The sequence below is a fragment of the Notothenia rossii genome, assembly GCF_949606895.1.
Source record: "Notothenia rossii genome assembly, chromosome: 3".
NCBI classification, from domain to species: Eukaryota; Metazoa; Chordata; class Actinopteri; order Perciformes; family Nototheniidae; genus Notothenia; species Notothenia rossii.
The window spans coordinates 60,163,222-60,180,489 of record NC_136901.1 but is presented as its reverse complement, the minus strand read 5'-3'; the positions used below and the strand labels follow the sequence as shown (position 1 = coordinate 60,180,489).

The 17,268-nt window shown below is 43.8% G+C and overlaps 1 long non-coding RNA gene across 1 annotated transcript; it reads right to left on the bottom strand.

The window, feature by feature from the left end:
* Window positions 1-1,342: 1,342 nt before the first annotated feature.
* LOC307034167 lies at window positions 1,343-2,536 on the bottom strand. Its single transcript, XR_013806804.1, has 2 exons — window positions 1,663-2,536; window positions 1,343-1,445 (listed from the first exon to the last, which is right to left on the bottom strand). It is a non-coding gene; the product is annotated as an uncharacterized lncRNA (long non-coding RNA).
* Window positions 2,537-17,268: the final 14,732 nt, after the last annotated feature.

Below are 17,268 nucleotides of genomic sequence, written 5' to 3'. Positions count from 1 at the left end.
TGTCATTTGAGTTTATTTGCTGTGTGTAGATTCAAGGATTTTGGTTATCTTGTCAATTTGTTGGTTATCTAGGCACAGCTGTGTGTGACTCCCTCTGGTACACTGGTATGTGTTTTCCTAATGTAGAGAGCATTGATTAATTCATAAACTACACACTGAGTCTAGATCCTGACCAAATCCTTTTTTGTTGATCAAATGTTTTTCAAAAATGTAATACACATTAAAAAAAAAATACAATGTACAATCACAACCAATACAACACAAATTACAAAAACTTCAGAAAAAACAAACAATAACAACAATCAGACAAGAGGACAAAACAATGGAAAAATAAACCCTCCCACCCCCAGATCTGGACCATCCTTGTATTGCTCATTCAATCTATTATAGCATGTTAACAAACATGGTACTTACTTTATTTGTACAGATCTACATGGGAGAGGATGGCGCGATGCAGAGCGCTGTCTGTGGTTGTGCACGGGGGATGTACAAATGCAGCCACGCTGCAGCATTGGCAATATTTGCCATGTGGCAGATCAGCTCCACAGAAGTTGAGTGCCAGTGGAGGAAGCCTGGCACTTCAAAAGTAGTCCAGCCGGTGTCTCAACTCTACCAACAGCAAGAGGAGACCTACAACCCACTGGCCAGAGACATCGCCACTGAGGAAGTAGACTGGTTCAGGTCTGCACTGAGGGGCGCAGCGTGGCATGGCATGGCTTTTGTCACCTGAGCCAGAGCTGCAGCCTCAACATCAGGCCATTTTCAACGTGCCGGAGCTGGTGAAGGAGCATGGGGGTCGGGGGCTTGAGGCAATTCTTGCCTCAATGCGACTGAGCAGAGACCATTAAGCTGCCATCCAGACAGCCACCGTAGGACAGCGGACAAATCCTCAGTGGCAGTTACACAGGCAGGGCAGGTTGACAGCCAGCAATTTTGGTGCTGTGCTGAGGTCGGGACTTTCATCCACTCCATGCGCGTCCCTCATGAAGAGGGTGCTTGGGGGGTACAATTTAGACGGAGTCATGGCTGTCAACTGGGGAGTTGGAAACGAGGTGTGTTTGGCCAGTGTGTTTGGCCTTTTAAGTGTGACACATATGTAGTGATAAATGCTTCACCTGACCACTGTTCCTAAATAAAAAAAGTTTTCTGCATTATCAGTCATTTTTTCCAAATAATTACCAATATTTCACAAATTCTTCATGTCAACTAAGAGCACAGCTTTGTGTCAGCTTTGCTTGGTTCATCTTACTGGGGGGCAGCTACATGGATGTCGGTGCAGTCCACAATCATTTTGCAGTTGAAGGCAGAATGAATTTATTATTGACTCAGAATGAAGCACAACTTCATGTCATACAATACATTGACTTTATTTGTAATTGTGTAAAAAAATAAAGCATTTATTAGCAAGCAGGACCTGCAGGAACAGAGAACGGTGATGGATGGAGCTGGGAAGAGAGAAGAATAAAGAAAACAGATCAACTTTATTATCGGATATTAATTCAATTTCAAAACAAGTTGCCGCTCCTACAGTTTTCTAGTATTTAAAGATGATTTCACATGACCTATGCAAAATATCACACTCAATACATGTGTCTCTCTGGGGGGTGCATTGTGCCTTTGATGTATATAAATAATATACCATAACCAAATACTATTACGTACAGTGGAAATCAGGTTGCCAGAGCAGGTCAGTGTGCATGTTCCTCAGGGTCTCAGCAGTTACAGGTGAGGTAAAGACAATAAGAGAAAAAGGTCAGTAACAACACTTTAAAGTAACAACACTGAATAATTATCTATTTTAATAATTTTCTCTCAGTAATCACTCAACTACTGTCTTTCCAACAAACAGCTTGACTCACCCTCACTGTCATCACAATGACACATGTCCAGAAGAATGTCATGCAAAGCTCCCTGCCTGCCTGCCTTCCTTCGACTCTCCCTGAACTGCTTCCTTAGCACCCGGTGGAGGGCGCAGTAGGCTACTCTTCAAATGTTTCACGAAATACTTACCATGATGACTACTCTTACTGTTTAACATTTTGGTGTACTTCATGTAATAAAATAATAACTTCATGGTAAGGCTACTAAAAATGACAAGGCTAAGTAATGTAATGCTAACTAACGTGCTCGCTACTCGTCGCTACTAGCTAGGTATGCACAACATGTATATTACCTATGATATTACCTGATATGTCTGATCCAGCGACTCCTGGTCCTTTCATAAGACGGGAAGCGATAGAACGAGCAAGTGGTATGATCACTTTTGTGATTACAACATGGTACAAAAGCACACAGGCATCTTGTAAAAGTGAATTTATTGGAACAATCTCTTATATTTATTGGAGGGAATAAATCAGTTATGAAATCTTCTTTTTCGCTTTAATTACGAGTCGCAACCACTTGGAGCATTATCGCCTGTGACATCACATGCGCGACCCAGAATGGGATTTGGGATTTGTAGTCTTTGTAGTCGCATATTTTTCATAGTCTTATATTTCAACAGTTTTACGACAAAATGTGACTTTTTTGACATGGAAATGATTGTTTAAGATTGACAAACATCATATGTGGCCTCTCTGAGGCGAAGTCACGCCCATCTACTTCCGGTCCATGGGACCCCGGAAGCGAAAAATTATACATTGAATTCAATGGAGAGAGAAAAGTCATCTTTCGATCCCGTTTGAATTGTGCCACGAATGACACATATGATGTTTGTCAAATTAAAATAACATTTTGCAAATCAAAAAAATAAAAATGTGTCGTAAAACTGTGAAGTTACAACATTTTTTATGTGAAACCGCTCAGTGAACTACAGGTCTCTGGTCTCGCACAATACGCGTCACCATCACAAAGATGGCCGTCACGTTAGCAAATTTCACCTGTTTCTTTCAGAATGAGGCAAAAAAGTATAAAACAAGGTGAAAATCACTACAAGTCTGGGCATGTTGAGAGCTGTACATACACGAAAGGGGAGTTAGTCAGTTATGTAAGAGCCAGCATGCGGGACCGGCTTTACAAGGTTTCAGTGAGTAATAACGTGTTTTGTTTTAGCAACTAGTTTTCTCCTTAAGAACTTCGTGGTCTCTGTGTATGCTGTGGATAACATTAGTGTTCACAAGAACAAGATACACTCCCGTGTTTTGTTTTAGTTGCTCTTCAAAATTTAAGCGGACAGTTTTATATCGACTATATGTGTGATCTCCTTTTTACATCTCGTTGTGTCATTTGAGTTTATTTGCTGTGTGTAGATTCAAGGATTTTGGTTATCTTGTCCAGGGATGCAAACTTGTCACCTTTTGGCGAAATTCGGCGTTTTGAATCCAAAATAGGTTGTTTGTGTGATTCATGTAGATCTGCAATAAAAATATTTTGGTGTATGGGAGGGGGTCTGGGACCCGGATTAATGTGCGGCCGCAAGCTTTTTTTATACAGTATATTATAATGAAGCACGAGCTGTGTTCTCGAGTCTTCCTGCCTGTCGGCTCTGCTCATGGATGTATAATAAGGCTCTGCTGCTCGGCGATGATGGTCTAGCTTCAGCAGCTAAATTACCTACGGTGCGTTCGTTAATATTAACTGTGCGTCCGGAGTCACTGTGGCACGGACTGGACCGCTGGTGAACAGCTGTTAAAATGGGCCGTTCAGGTGTCCAGAGCAGAGCTCCCTGTCTGAGCAGCAGAGCGTGATGTGCACTGAAACGTTTTTTTTTCCCGTCGCAATATTATCGTTGAGCTAGCTAACTAGCATACATTGTCACTATCTGCTAACGTTAGCTTTAGCCTTCGTTTTCTAATCGTTTTTTTCATAGGCTATAAACAGAGGTGGTATAAGTATATATCTTGTACTTGATTAAAAGTAGAAGTACTCAGTTCTTGTACTTGAGTAAAAGTAGAAGTAATCAGATCTTGTACTTGAGTAAAAGTAGAAGTACCAGAGTGTAGGAATACTCTGTTACAGTAAAAGTCCTGCATTCCAAATGTTCTTCAAGTAAAAGCAGAAAAGTATTATTATCAAAATATAGTGAAAGTAGCGACAGTAAAAGTAGTCATTTTGCAGATTGGTCCATTTCAGAATAATTTGATATGTTTTATAATGATTGATCATGAAAGTGTTCTCAAAGCTGCTAAAGGTGCAGCTAGTTTGAATGACTTTGTATACTGCAGGGTAGCTTGTGGATTTACTCCAGGTGGAACTAAAGTCTGATTTAACACTTGATTATATTTCACATCATTCATCCACATCTGTAAAGTAACTAAAGGTATTAAATACATGTAGTGGAGTAAAAGTACACCATTTACCTCTGAACTGTAGTGGAGTAGAAGAACAAAGTAGCAAAACATTGAAATACTTAAGTAAAGTACAAGTATCTCAAAATTGTGCCCAAGTATAGTACTTGTTGAGTTTATGAACTTAGTTACTTTACACCATGTGGCTATAAAGATAGAAAGACTAAGCCTTGCACAGAGGCATGAAAATGAATTTTCAAAATGCTCAACAGTGCTGCCAAATTATAAACTTGCTGTTACACAATTAAAATAAATGCTTTTATACCGTTGTGACGAAAAGGGAGCTGAGCCAGAAGGCAAAGCTCTCTGTCTACCGGGCCATTTTCGTTCCTACCCTCACCTATGGTCATGAAGGATGGGTCATGACCGAAAGAACGAGATCGCGGGTACAAGCGGCCGAGATGGGTTTTCTCCGCAGGGTGGCTGGTGTCTCCCTTAGGGATAAGTTCGGTCATCCGGGAGGGACTCGGAGTTGAACCGCTCCTCCTTCGCGTCGAAAGGAGCCAGTTGAGGTGGTTCGGGCACCTAGTTAGGATGCCACCTGGGCGCCTCCCTAGGGAGGTGTTCCAGGCACGTCCAGCTGGGAAAAGACCAAGGGGTAGACCTAGAACCAGATGGAGGGATTATATCTCTTCTCTGGCCTGGGAGCGCCTTGGGATCCCCCAGTCAGAGCTGGTTGATGTGGCCAGGGAAAAGAAAGTTTGGGGCTCTCTGCTGGAACTGCTACCTCCGCGACCCGACCACGGATAAGCGGGAGAAGATGGATGGATGGCTTTTATATATTTCTATTAGATGTGACTCTTTGGCGTTTCTGTTAATATTAACGCTGCTGCTTTAGTTGTTCTGACTGCTAAAATCCTCTGTTATTCCTCATTTTAAAGCCGATATTCTGTGGGGTCGGGGGGCTCGGATCCTTGTCACCTTTTTCATACCTGATGAGTTTGCGTCCCTGTTGTCAATTTGTTTGGTTATCTAGGCACAGCTGTGTGTGACTCCATCTGGTACACTGGTATGCCATTTCCTAATGTAGAGAGCATTGATTAATTAATAAACTACACACTGACTCTAGATCCTGACCAAATCCTTTTTTGTTGATCAAATGTTTTTCAAAAATGTATTGTATATTACATAACAGCTGCACATCACAGACCGGAGTCTCTGCTACTGTGGAACACGAAGGAGGCAATCATCATCCCCATCCCCAAAGACCCTGCATGGCATGGAAATCTCCTCCTCCTGGAACATTTCTACACCCAGCATATGCTCCCTGTGTTGGCCAGTAGAGAGGAGGACATTTAAATAAACTTACTCTTAACACCATCGGACTCTGCGTTGTGTTTCGTATGTGTGATGGGGTGTTATGCAGAGGGGAGGAAAACAGGACACAGCAGATTGGGATTGTGGTGGAGATGCTGAGCAGTTATTTAATTGTTGCATGTAATTATTATTATACTGCATGCTTCTTAGTTATTCCATCTTTTGCTGCAACATGGATCTGTATGTAACTCTATATTTACTTATAGAGTTAGTTTCTCGCTTGAGGCCAGGAAAATGCTAGTCACTGTGACCTTTTTACCTGTGCTGGACTATGGTGATCTGATGTATATGAATGCACCTGCCAACTACCTGAGCAAACTAGATGCTGCGTATCATAGTGCTCTGAGATTTGTCACAAATTGTAAAGCACTTACTCATCACTGTACACTGTATACCAAGGCAGGTTTACCATCACTCACTGTACGGAGGCTCAGTCACTGGTACACTTTTATCTATAAAGCTATGTTGGGCAAACTCCCGTATTATATCTGTTCATTGATAAAGCAGAAAGTTGCAAGCAGCTATTGTCTGCGATCGCAGGATATAGTCTTGTTAGATGTGCCAAGAGTAAGGACTGTCTTAGGTAAGACAGCTTTTATGTGCGCAGCTCCACTTGCTTGGAACAGTCTACAGGCAAAATTGAAATTGAGCATTTTTATTTCTCTGAATGTATTTAAGGCACGTCTAAATGAAATGCTTTCTGACACTCTGGGTATTTGTAAATGTTGAATATGTAAATATGATATCCTCTGTTGTTTGTTTGTATGTTGTTTTTATGTTTCATGTGGAACAAAATGATGCAGGTCTCCCTTGTAAATGAGATCGATGATCTCAAGCGACCAATCTGTCTAAATAAAGGTTTGAAATGAAATGAAATGACTTGTTATCTACCACACTTCCTTCTACAATATCATACACCATCATTATACATGGTGTATATAGGATATATATATATATATTTGTATGCATATCTGTAAATTATATAATTTTATTTTTCGTATTCGGGATTTCTCTTTTGTCCACTCAAATACACTTGGCCCTTTCTCTTTCCATGTGGAAAATGGCAGCTGCATATTCTGCTTTTCTCATCTGGCTCCCTGTCTGCTCGTCTACAATGAGACAATTATATCATTAATTACTAATAATCATTTAAACCTGTTATTACCAATATTTCACAAATTCTTCATGTAAACTTAAGAGCACAGCTGTATGTTGAGTGTCAACTTTGCTTGGTTCATCTTACTGGGGGGCAGCTACATGGATGTCGGTGCAGTCCACAATAATTTTGCAGTTGAAGGCAGAATGAATTTGTCACGATCCTCATGTTATGTCACGTTTATAGTTTTGTAGGTTTGGGTGTTTTTGCTGTTTTCCATGTCATGTTTTCCTTTGGGTTATTGTCTGGTCCTTTTCCCTGTGTTTTTCCTCTTGTCATTAGTTTCCCTGGTGTGTCTAATGGTCGGATTATGTTCACCTGGGCCCCTGTGTTTTCTCCTCCCTCCTCACCTGTGTCTTGTTGTGTGATTGAGTCTTGTCTGTATTTAAGTTCTGGGTTGTCTGTCTGTCTTGGTCGGTTCGTCTGGTTCCCTGCCTGACTAGTTCTGCGGTGAGTGTTCTGTTTTGTCATTGTATAAAGATATCATAGCCTTGAAATAAAGGAAGCTTCAGTTTGTATCTGCATTTGGGTCCTGCTTGTTTCACAAACCGTGACAGTACGAACCGACCAAGAAATGGGCCCAGCAGATCCGTTCGAGTCGGAATTATTAAATGTTTCCTTTTTTTTGGCTAACTGCTCGGATAGATGGAAGAGAGCACCCGGAGTTCAGCAGCGGGAGGCTGTGTTGTCGGAGGCGCGCCAGATGGCTAGAGAGAAACCAGGTATGGTGAAGTTCTTACCTGGCTGGATTTCAAAGATCCTCCCTGTGTGTGATTCCCGGCCTCCTAGCCCCAGGCATGCTAGCTCCCGGCCTCCCAATTCCCAACCTGGCACCATACGCCTCGGTGGTTTCCGTCTGCAGTCAGCCCATGCTTCTGCCCCAGTTCCTGCTCCTGTCCAGGAGTCATATTCTGGAACTCGTCTGGCTTATGGAGGTCCACGGAGTATTCAGGCGGCTGCTAAGAGGAGGAGTCGCAAGGCCAAGCAGGCAGCTCAAGCCCCAAGAGCCATGGTTCCGGATCCAGAACCGGACCATACAGCCATGTTTCCGGCTCCAGAACCGGACCTTACAGCCATGTTTCCGGCCCCAGAACCGGACCTTACAGCCATGTTTCCGGGTCCAGTGCCGGCCCACACAGCCATGTTTCCGGCTCCAGAACCGGACCTTACAGCCATGTTTCCGGGTCCAGTGCCAGCCCACACAGCCATGTTTCCGGCTCCAGAACCGGACCTTACAGCCATGTTTCCGTGTCCAGAACCGGACCTTACAGCCATGTTCCCGGCTTCAGTGCCGGCTCCAATAACCATGGTCCCGACTCCGGCTCCTCGTCACCTGCTGACTCATCGGCCAACGCCAGCTCCTCGAGTGCTGTCGGCGTACCGGCCGACTCCAGCACCTCGTCTCCTGTTGGCTGTCTGTCCGACGCCAGCTCCCCATGTCCTGTCAGCATACCGGCCGACTCCAGCACCTCGTCTCCGGTTGGCTGTCCGTCCGACGCCAGCTCCCCGTGTCCTGATGGCTGTCCTTCCGACGCCAGCTCCCCGTGTCTTGTCGGCATACCGGCCGACTCCAGCACCTCGTCTCCTGTTGGCTGTCCGTCCGACGCCAGCTCCCCGGGTTCTGTTGGCGAACCAACCCACTCAAGTGTCGTTGGAGGTCCCGCAGACTACCCCGCTGCCGAGGGTCCTGCCAACTCCATGTCTTGTCACGTTGGAGGTCCCGCAGACTACTCTTCTGCCGGGGGTCCTGCCAACTCCATGTCTTGTCAAGTTGGAGGTCCCGCAGACTGCTCTTCTGCCGAGGGTTCTGCCAACCCCAGGTCCTGTGCCGTTGGAGGTCCCGCAGACTACTCTTCTGCCGGGGGTCCTGCCAACTCCATGTCTTGTCCCGTTGGAGGTCCCGCAGACTACTCTTCTGCCGGGGGTCCTGCCAACCCCATGTCCTGAGCCGTTGGAGGTCCCGCACGCTGCTCTTCTGCCAGGGGTCCTGCCAACCCCATGTCCTGAGCCATTGGAGGTCCCGCAGACTGCCCTTCTGCCGGGGGTCCTGCCAACTCCATGTCTTGCCACGTTGGAGGTCCCGCCGACTACTCTTCCGCTGAGGGTCCTGCCAACTCCATGTCCTGTCGCGTTGGGGATTCCGCCGACTGCTCTCCTGCCGGGGGTCCTGCCGGTCCTGTGTCCTCTTCCATGGGGGATCTTGCCGACACCGGCTCCTGACCGGCCTCCGGAGCTGTCTGGTCTTCACCCCTCCTCGGACTCTGCCATGCCCCCGGGCCGTCCGCCCGAGATTCCCTCCATGGACTCTGCCTTGCCCCCGGGCCGTCCGCCCGAATTCCCCCTTTTGAACTCTGCCTTGCCCCCGGGCCGTCCGCCCGAATTCCCCTTTTTTAAACTCTGCCTTGCCCCCGGGCTGTCCGCCCGAGACCCGTCCTCCAGACCCCCTCCACCCACCCTGCTGGATTTGTTTTTTTTTTGGGACGTCTGGAATCCGTCCCTTGAGGGGGGGGTTATGTCACGATTCTCATGTTATGTCACGTTTATAGTTTTGTCGGTTTGGGTGTTTTTGCTGTTTTCCATGTCATGTTTTCCTTTGGGTTATTGTCTGGTCCTTTTCCCTGTGTTTTTCCTTTTGTCATTAGTTTCCCTGGTGTGTCTAATGGTCTGATTATGTTCACCTGGGCCCCTGTGTTTTCTCCTCCCTCCTCACCTGTGTCTTGTTGTGTGATTGAGTCTTGTGTGTATTTAAGTTCTGGGTTGTCTGTCTGTCTTGGTCGGTTCGTCTTGTTCCCTGACTAGTTCTGCGGTGAGTGTTCTGTTTTGTCATTGTATAGAGATATCATAGCCTTGAAATAAAGGAAGCTTCAGTTTGTATCTGCATTTGGGTCCTGCTTTTTTCACAAACCGTGACAGAATTTATTATTGACTCAGAATGAAGCACAACTTCATGTCATACAATACATTGACTTTATTTGTAATTGTGTAAAAAAATATGAGCATTGATTAGCAAGCAGGACCTGCAGAAACAGAGAATGGTGATGGATGGAGCTGGGAAGAGAGAAGAATAAAGAAAACAGATCAACTTTATTATCGAATATTAAAAATTCAATTTCAAAACAAGTTGCCGCTCCTACAGTTTTCTAGTATGTAAAGATGATTTCCCATGACCAATGCAAAATATCACACTCAATACATGTGTGTCTCTGAGAGGTGCATTGTGCCTTTGATGTATATAAATAATATACCATAACCAAATACTATTACGTACAGTGGAAATCAGGTTGCCAGAGCAGGTCAGTCCAGTGTGCATGTTCCTCAGGGTCTCAGCAGTTACAGGTGAGGTAAAGAAAATAAAAGAGAAAAAGGTCAGTAACAACACTTTAAAGTAACAACACTGAATAATTATCTCTTTTAATAATTTTCTCTCAGTAATCACTCAACTACTGTCTTTCCAACAAACAGATTGACTCACTCTCACTATCATCACAATGAAACACGTCCAAAAGAATGTCATGCAAAGCTGCCTGCCTTCCTTCCTTCGATTCTCCTTGAACTGCCTGATCTTTTAATGTTCAATGTTAACCATTTGTGCAGATAGCATTAAGTAGATCGCTGATGCTAATGTGGCGTTAGCCTACCTCCCGCCCCCTTAGCACCTGGTGGAGGGGGCGATAGGCTACTCTTCAAATGTTTCACAAAATACTTACCATCATGACTACTCTTACTGTTTAACATTTTGGTTTACTTCATGTTAAGACTAATACAAATGACAAGGCTAAGTAATGTAATGTAATGCTAACTAACATGCTCGCTACTAGCTAGGTAGCTAACTTGACTATGTTCCATGCAAAACATGTATATTACCTGATATGTTTGGTCCAACGACTCCTGGTCCTTTCATCAGACGGGAAGCGATAGAACGAGCAAGTGGTATGATCACTTTTGTGATTACAACCTGATACAAAGCATACAGGCATCTTGTAAAAGTGGATTTATTGGAGCAATCTCTTATATTTATTGGAGGGAATAAATCAGTCTTCTTCTTCCTCTTTGCTTTGCGAGTCACAACCAGTCTTGGAGCATTATCGCCTATGACATCACTTACGCGACCCAGAATGCATTTGGGATTTGTATTCTTTCTAGTTGCGTATTTTTCATAGTCTTATATTTCAACAGTTTTACGACAAACTGTGACTTTTTGACATGGAAATTATTGTTTAAGATTGACAAACATCATATGTGTCATTCGTGGCACAATTCAAACGGGATCAAAAGATAACCTTTCTCTCTCCATTGACTTCGATGTATAATTTTCCGCTTCCGGGTTCCCATGGAGGCTCCCGGCAGGGGAGGGACTTCGCCTCTCTATCGCTTCCTGAAGCAGTCACGTGGTATCGACAGCCAGCGAGGCTTCGTTTGTCATCGATGACGTCACTGACCCAAAACGATACAAGCCTCGATACATGCTTCACAAAAAGCTTTGGGGATTACTCGACACACGCTCCGAAGCCTCGGCGCAATACGTAACATCACTACTTGAAACGTCGGCAAAAGTGTTGTAAATAGGAGGAGAGTTTACCCAGTGAGCTCCGCGTAGCAGATGGCTCTTCCACCCAGACTGAAGCCAGAAAACAGGCTGCTTCACAGCACTTTAGAACCCAGGAAAGCAGCCTGAATCATTTAACGAGGCGGCAGTTAGCAGCTAGCGGCTAGCTAGTAATTATGCTAATGTATACTTCAATCGTTATGTACTTATATTACGCTGTAACAGGATCTAGTGATATCCAAGCAACAGAGCTTCATTTAGCATGAACTAATTATTGCACTGTTTGTGCAATAAGCTTCTTAGTGCAATAAGAAGCTAGCGGTAATATTAACTTGATTTAATACAACATTTACGGTACAATATTTACATCATACAGCCCATGTAGTATAATATTTTACAAATGATGAATTACAGCAAACATGTGCAATATATCCATTATTACAGCTCGAGTGGGATGGCAGTAAGACGATATGGGTCCATTCTTATTGTGCATCCATGGGTAAAGATAAACCTTTATATATACAGTCTATGAGATAAACGCATGAAGTGCTGAACACGTAACATGAGCGTGCCGGGCGGCGCGGTCCCGTGGGTTAGATGCGCGTTCATAATGCAGAGGGAAATAACTCTCAGAATAACGTTATTAGCAGTGGTGTAGTGGGGATTTTTTTACTGGGTGGACGGGGTGGTGGGTGGACGGGAGACACTATGCACACGCTCGTGAACTGTCAACGGGGCGGGGGGGGCTTGGGGGACCTCTGTATCGCCTGTCAGCGCAACTTACATGATGCCGTTTAGACAATATAATAATAAAGGGCGGTGCCGGCTGTCAGCGAACCGATCCGGCCTTTCTGCGCGACTATCAATCAAATGCGGGACATAGTCTCAATGTGTGGGACGCGGGACAAATAATAAAAATGCTGTGTGTGCAGTCCCGCACAGTGCGGGACACCTGGTCACCCTACACACACGATTCTGCCCCTCACACACACACGCTTCAAATCAAGTTGCATAAATGTTTTTAATAAGGGCTATACAAGTGTTCATACTGGGTAGTTTATTTTGTTTAAAAAAAATTATCCAACGATTTACAGACCACTCTTTCCCCATGTAAGTCAATGGAAAAAAGTGTTTCCGGGCCTGGCAACCAAACGGAAGTGTAGTACCGCCGTTTGGCCACCACAAATATTATCATCTGAGTCCGGCGCACTTCCTGGGGGCTTGGGCAACCCCAGCAAAACGTAATCTCATAACTCAGAGCTGATTGGCTGTAAGTATGTGTGCCGCGAAAAGTGTAGTTCTATCTCACACAGGCTCCGCCCTCTACTGGACTCTATGGGTACTAATCTCATCAATGATATGCGAGCATAAACGTAGCCGGCCAATCAGGGCGAGCCTACCTGAATGCGCGCGCAGCTCACAGTATATAAGGCCGCTACGCCTCCTGACTGTCATCCTTTTCTCTTCAGTGAGCGGGACAACACCTGACAGAGAAAAGTAAAACGTTTGAAAGAAGAAAAAATAAGTTATCGTACCTTCATGGAGTCGCCACTTCTAGAGGCCCGGGCCTGTCCTTCGTGCCCTGGCTTAATAGCGGGCGCCGATCCCCACCACCTCTGCTTCGAGTGTTTGGGGACCAGGATATGGCTGAGGCGGTGCCATTCACATTCACCATTCCAGCGGGGCGGATGGCTCCGTTTGCCGGGGAGGAGGATGGCGACGACTTCTCGTTGTCGGGCACTTCCATGTCCGGCGTCCATGAAAGTCCACCACCCAGATCTGTCCGCCAGGACTTCCCCCTGGTGATGACCATGGTGGCGGAGTGTGTAGGGCTACCACTCCCCCCACCACTGCCGCCGAAACCGGTGAGCATACCAACAACCAATCACATGAATCTCCCGCCCCGACATACACAGCAATAGCAATGTTAAAACGAAGTAAACTGGATAGAAAATCCCCAAACAGGCAAAAACCTACCAGTTTCACCCACTGTCTCTGCCATCTCCCTCCATGCTTGGTTCCTCCGGTTTGTATCCCGGTAAATAGTCTGGTCGTAAAGAACCGGGTGATTTGCAACCGTAATTTCTCGTTTGGAATATGAGGAAATTAACTGCGGTATTTCTCTCCCAGCTTACACGCGGTTTGATTGGCTAGCGCTTGTACTGTCAGATTTGCATAAACGGGATTTGATTGGCTGACGCTTCCACCTCAGCTTCAAAAGTTGAAAATTGCTCAACTTTTGAATCCTGAAAATCCTGGAAATCCTGGAAAGCTTTGCTTCCCCACAATGTGTTTCGGCGAAAAGCGAGGCAAAGTGACGTCACCCCATTCAAAGTGAATGGGCAGAGAAGCGTTGGAAGATTTTTTTAAAGCTGCTGTGTGGACGGGCCGTAAGTCACACGTTGTCCCCTGATTGTCTCTATATTATTAATTTGGCTGCTACATTGTTGTATGCAGAGTTTTCCTGACTTGGTTTTAAGATTGGCTTTGATCAATGTTTGAAAAATGAATTCTTCATATATGATAAATGAGAGGTAACATTTTATTTATGGTATTATTTCCACATATTTCTCTCCATTCTTCCTTCTGCCAACGGTGTCGCAGTTTCTCGTCCCTCCCGTTTTTGTGCTTAGTGCGTACGCATGAGCTAGAGTTTGCGTGGAGGACCGCACATTTTCCCGTCAAGTTAGTATTTTATAAATCGCAAACATTGTGTAGAAACTGGCGTACGCCATTCTTTTAGCGTATATCCCTTTATAAATGAGGCCCCAGAAGCTTATATATAAACATCTAAGTTGTTTGTGCCCCACCACTTTTGTACATACAAAAACGGCACTGCCCATGTTATACTCATGTGTTACTATATGGAGGTTTGCAGACAGTAACAGATGGAGTAACATTCAACTGTGTGAAAAGATACATTATATTGATTGCTTTGTATGAGAGGTATGATAAGGTATCTGATAACCATGACTGTCTCGTAGATGTTGAGATGTTTCACAGGATAAGTGACACTGCTGGTGGAACAAACAGGAACATTGTTTGGATCACCAGATTCAGCACTGTATCCTCTGAGGACTGTCTGTATGAGTTCATCCCTACTCATCCAATAGATCCAAATATTTCACACAAATCCAAAATGTGGTACCAAGACATCATCTGGTATCTCTTGATGATGTCAGAGATACCAGGAATTATGGTTTGGAGAAGAATGTCCAATGATTTGACAATAATCCATTCAATATTGGTGAAGATATGTCATACTGAACCAGAGGGTTGGATCATCAATGCAATGTGGTTTGCATGGCTTGATATGAATATTGAAAAAACAGTTATGGCTAATATGATAATAATCTCCTTAACAACTTCATGACATACCTTTTCCTTATTGTGTGATTCTGACAAGAAAGTGACTGCACAAGACTGTTGGAAAGTATGGAGTGGTGTGCTTGTTTAACCTTTTAAACGGGCAAACAAATGAATGGCTAATTCTTGTTGATTCTAGGCTAGAAATTGCCTAAAACTGCCTTGATTTTCCTTAAAAATATGATTTTTTTATTTCCGGGTTACACTCTGTATTTCCTGTGATACATTGCCCATTAAGGGTCAGTGTTGGGCAAGTTACTTCCAAAATGTAATATATTGCATATTACTTATTACTCTCTTTTGAAAGTAATAAGTTACATTACAATATTACTGTCTCTGAAATGTAATGAGTTACACTACTTTAGTTACTTTTTAGTTACTTTCACCAAAATAGCCACAAAAGAATAGCTAGGTATTTTAAATGCTAAAATGTAGTTTAGTGCAGCTCATTATGCATTCAGTGAAGGGCAATGTGGTATAGCATAACAACTGTGTAGGCCCTTATGGCTACTAACAACTTGTATTACACGGCTTAGTTGAATACTCGATTCTGATTGTAAATTCTTAACATGTGACACGTTGTTAATACAGCAGTACAGACCGCTGTCAAGGACTATAATGAAGGTTAACATATTGTAAATCAAGGCAAATATTATTTAAACCATGCTCATGGTTTGAAATGGCAAACATTGAAAGGCAATTATTATTAAAACCATGTAGCCTACTACATCATCACCTTGGTCCCATCATATAAGCTGGGAAGAGAATATTTACTGTGCTTGAAAACTGGTATCACATCATCATCTGAGGTTGACTTTGTGACCTGGAGAACATTTCAGCTGCAACATCAGCTCGTTGATAATAAGCTTGGGATATGAGATATCTTTGTAGCCATTCGTGGTGAAGGCATCTGCGCTATTGTATGCATTGTTTTTGACCCAACATTTCTACAGGCATGTCAGAATATGGTACTATTTTCACATGAATATTCTAGCCATTGTCTATTTTTATACGACAAGCTGCAAAATGACCGCCTTACCCCACTGTACAGGCGGGTAGTTGTTTAGATATACCTGGCACCTGCGGGCCGCCGAGGGGCGGCGTAGTTTCGGGCGACGAAGACTGCTGCTCCGGGGCCGGCGAGTCAGGCGGGAGTAAGCTAATGTCCACAACGGAGGGTAACGTGATGTCCGCATCTGACCTGTTGCTACTGTCTGCAGTAGATGCAGTGTTGCTGGCGTTTAGTGATGGTTGCTTTAACCATTTTCGTATAAATGATTATCCACAGATCAGATGTGTATCACTGCTGTGGAAGCACTTTGGAAATGATGCACGCGCAGCGGAGCAGGTCACGCGCACCTGACACAATTTGTTGTTTGTATTTTTCGCTACGTTCTCTTTTTTGAATGGTTGCATAACGTTCAACTTCCCCGAAGATCTCGACGCGAAGCCTGAAGGGTAAACACCGGGTTTACTAATCTACCCGCACAATTTGTCCGGTGTCGGAATGTCTCGCTATTTTAGTACATTCTTAAAAAACAAAACACCATTTAATTTCGGGTTAAAATGTGTTGTAACTGCGTTACTGAGCATTGTAACGGGTAATATATTACCCACATTTCATTAGTAATGCGTTACATTACTTCGTTACAGCAAAAAGTAATATATTACTGTAACTCCGTTACTTTTGTAACGCGTTACACCCAACACTGTTAAGGGTATACATTTATGAATGAATAAACTCACATTTGATCTATTTTACACCTATAATACACTGTTACAACACCATTATAACACTCAAATTAGATGCGTATCACACTTAAAATGACACCAAAATGACACCCATATTACACCATTATAACACCCAAATTACACAATTATAACACCCAGACTACATGCATATAACACCAAAATTACATCTATATTAAACAAGTATTAAAGCAAGATTAAACCCATATTACACTTTTATTACAACAATTTTACATTCATATTACAATTATGATACACCCATGCTGTCAGAAGACTGTTTACTGAAACCGTTGGTTGCAGAAACCATTTAAGGATTGAGATGGGCTTCACCTTTAGGAGGTCTGCACTCCTAGTAGGCCTACCTGTCTGTTATAGGCTAGTTGCACAAGATGGCGTCCATCAACTTCCGGCGGCTGGGTGAATCAGCCACAGGTCATTTTACAAACTCCAATTGGTTAATAGATATGTTGACGTCTATGAATTGCTGCATGCAATTGTGGGTGGGGTTAACAATCGTATCTTAATGGTCATCTTGAGGAGTAACTTAAACTGTACCAAGTTCTGTTAATATTTAACCAACATCGATATGGCTGAGGGTCCGGCGAAAAAGAAATCAAAAACGTATTATTTTCACCCGGAATGGGAGCATGAATTTCTTTTCACATCAGCGAAAGAGAAGACTATATGCCTCATATGCCAACAGGCGGTAGCCTTGGCAAAACGGGGCAACCTGGAGCGCCATCATGCGAGCACCCATGGTAAATTCAAAGACTCATATCCACTCAACAGCGCATTAAGAACCAAAATAATTGATGAACTGAAAAGAGGACTAAAAGCACAGCAGTCAC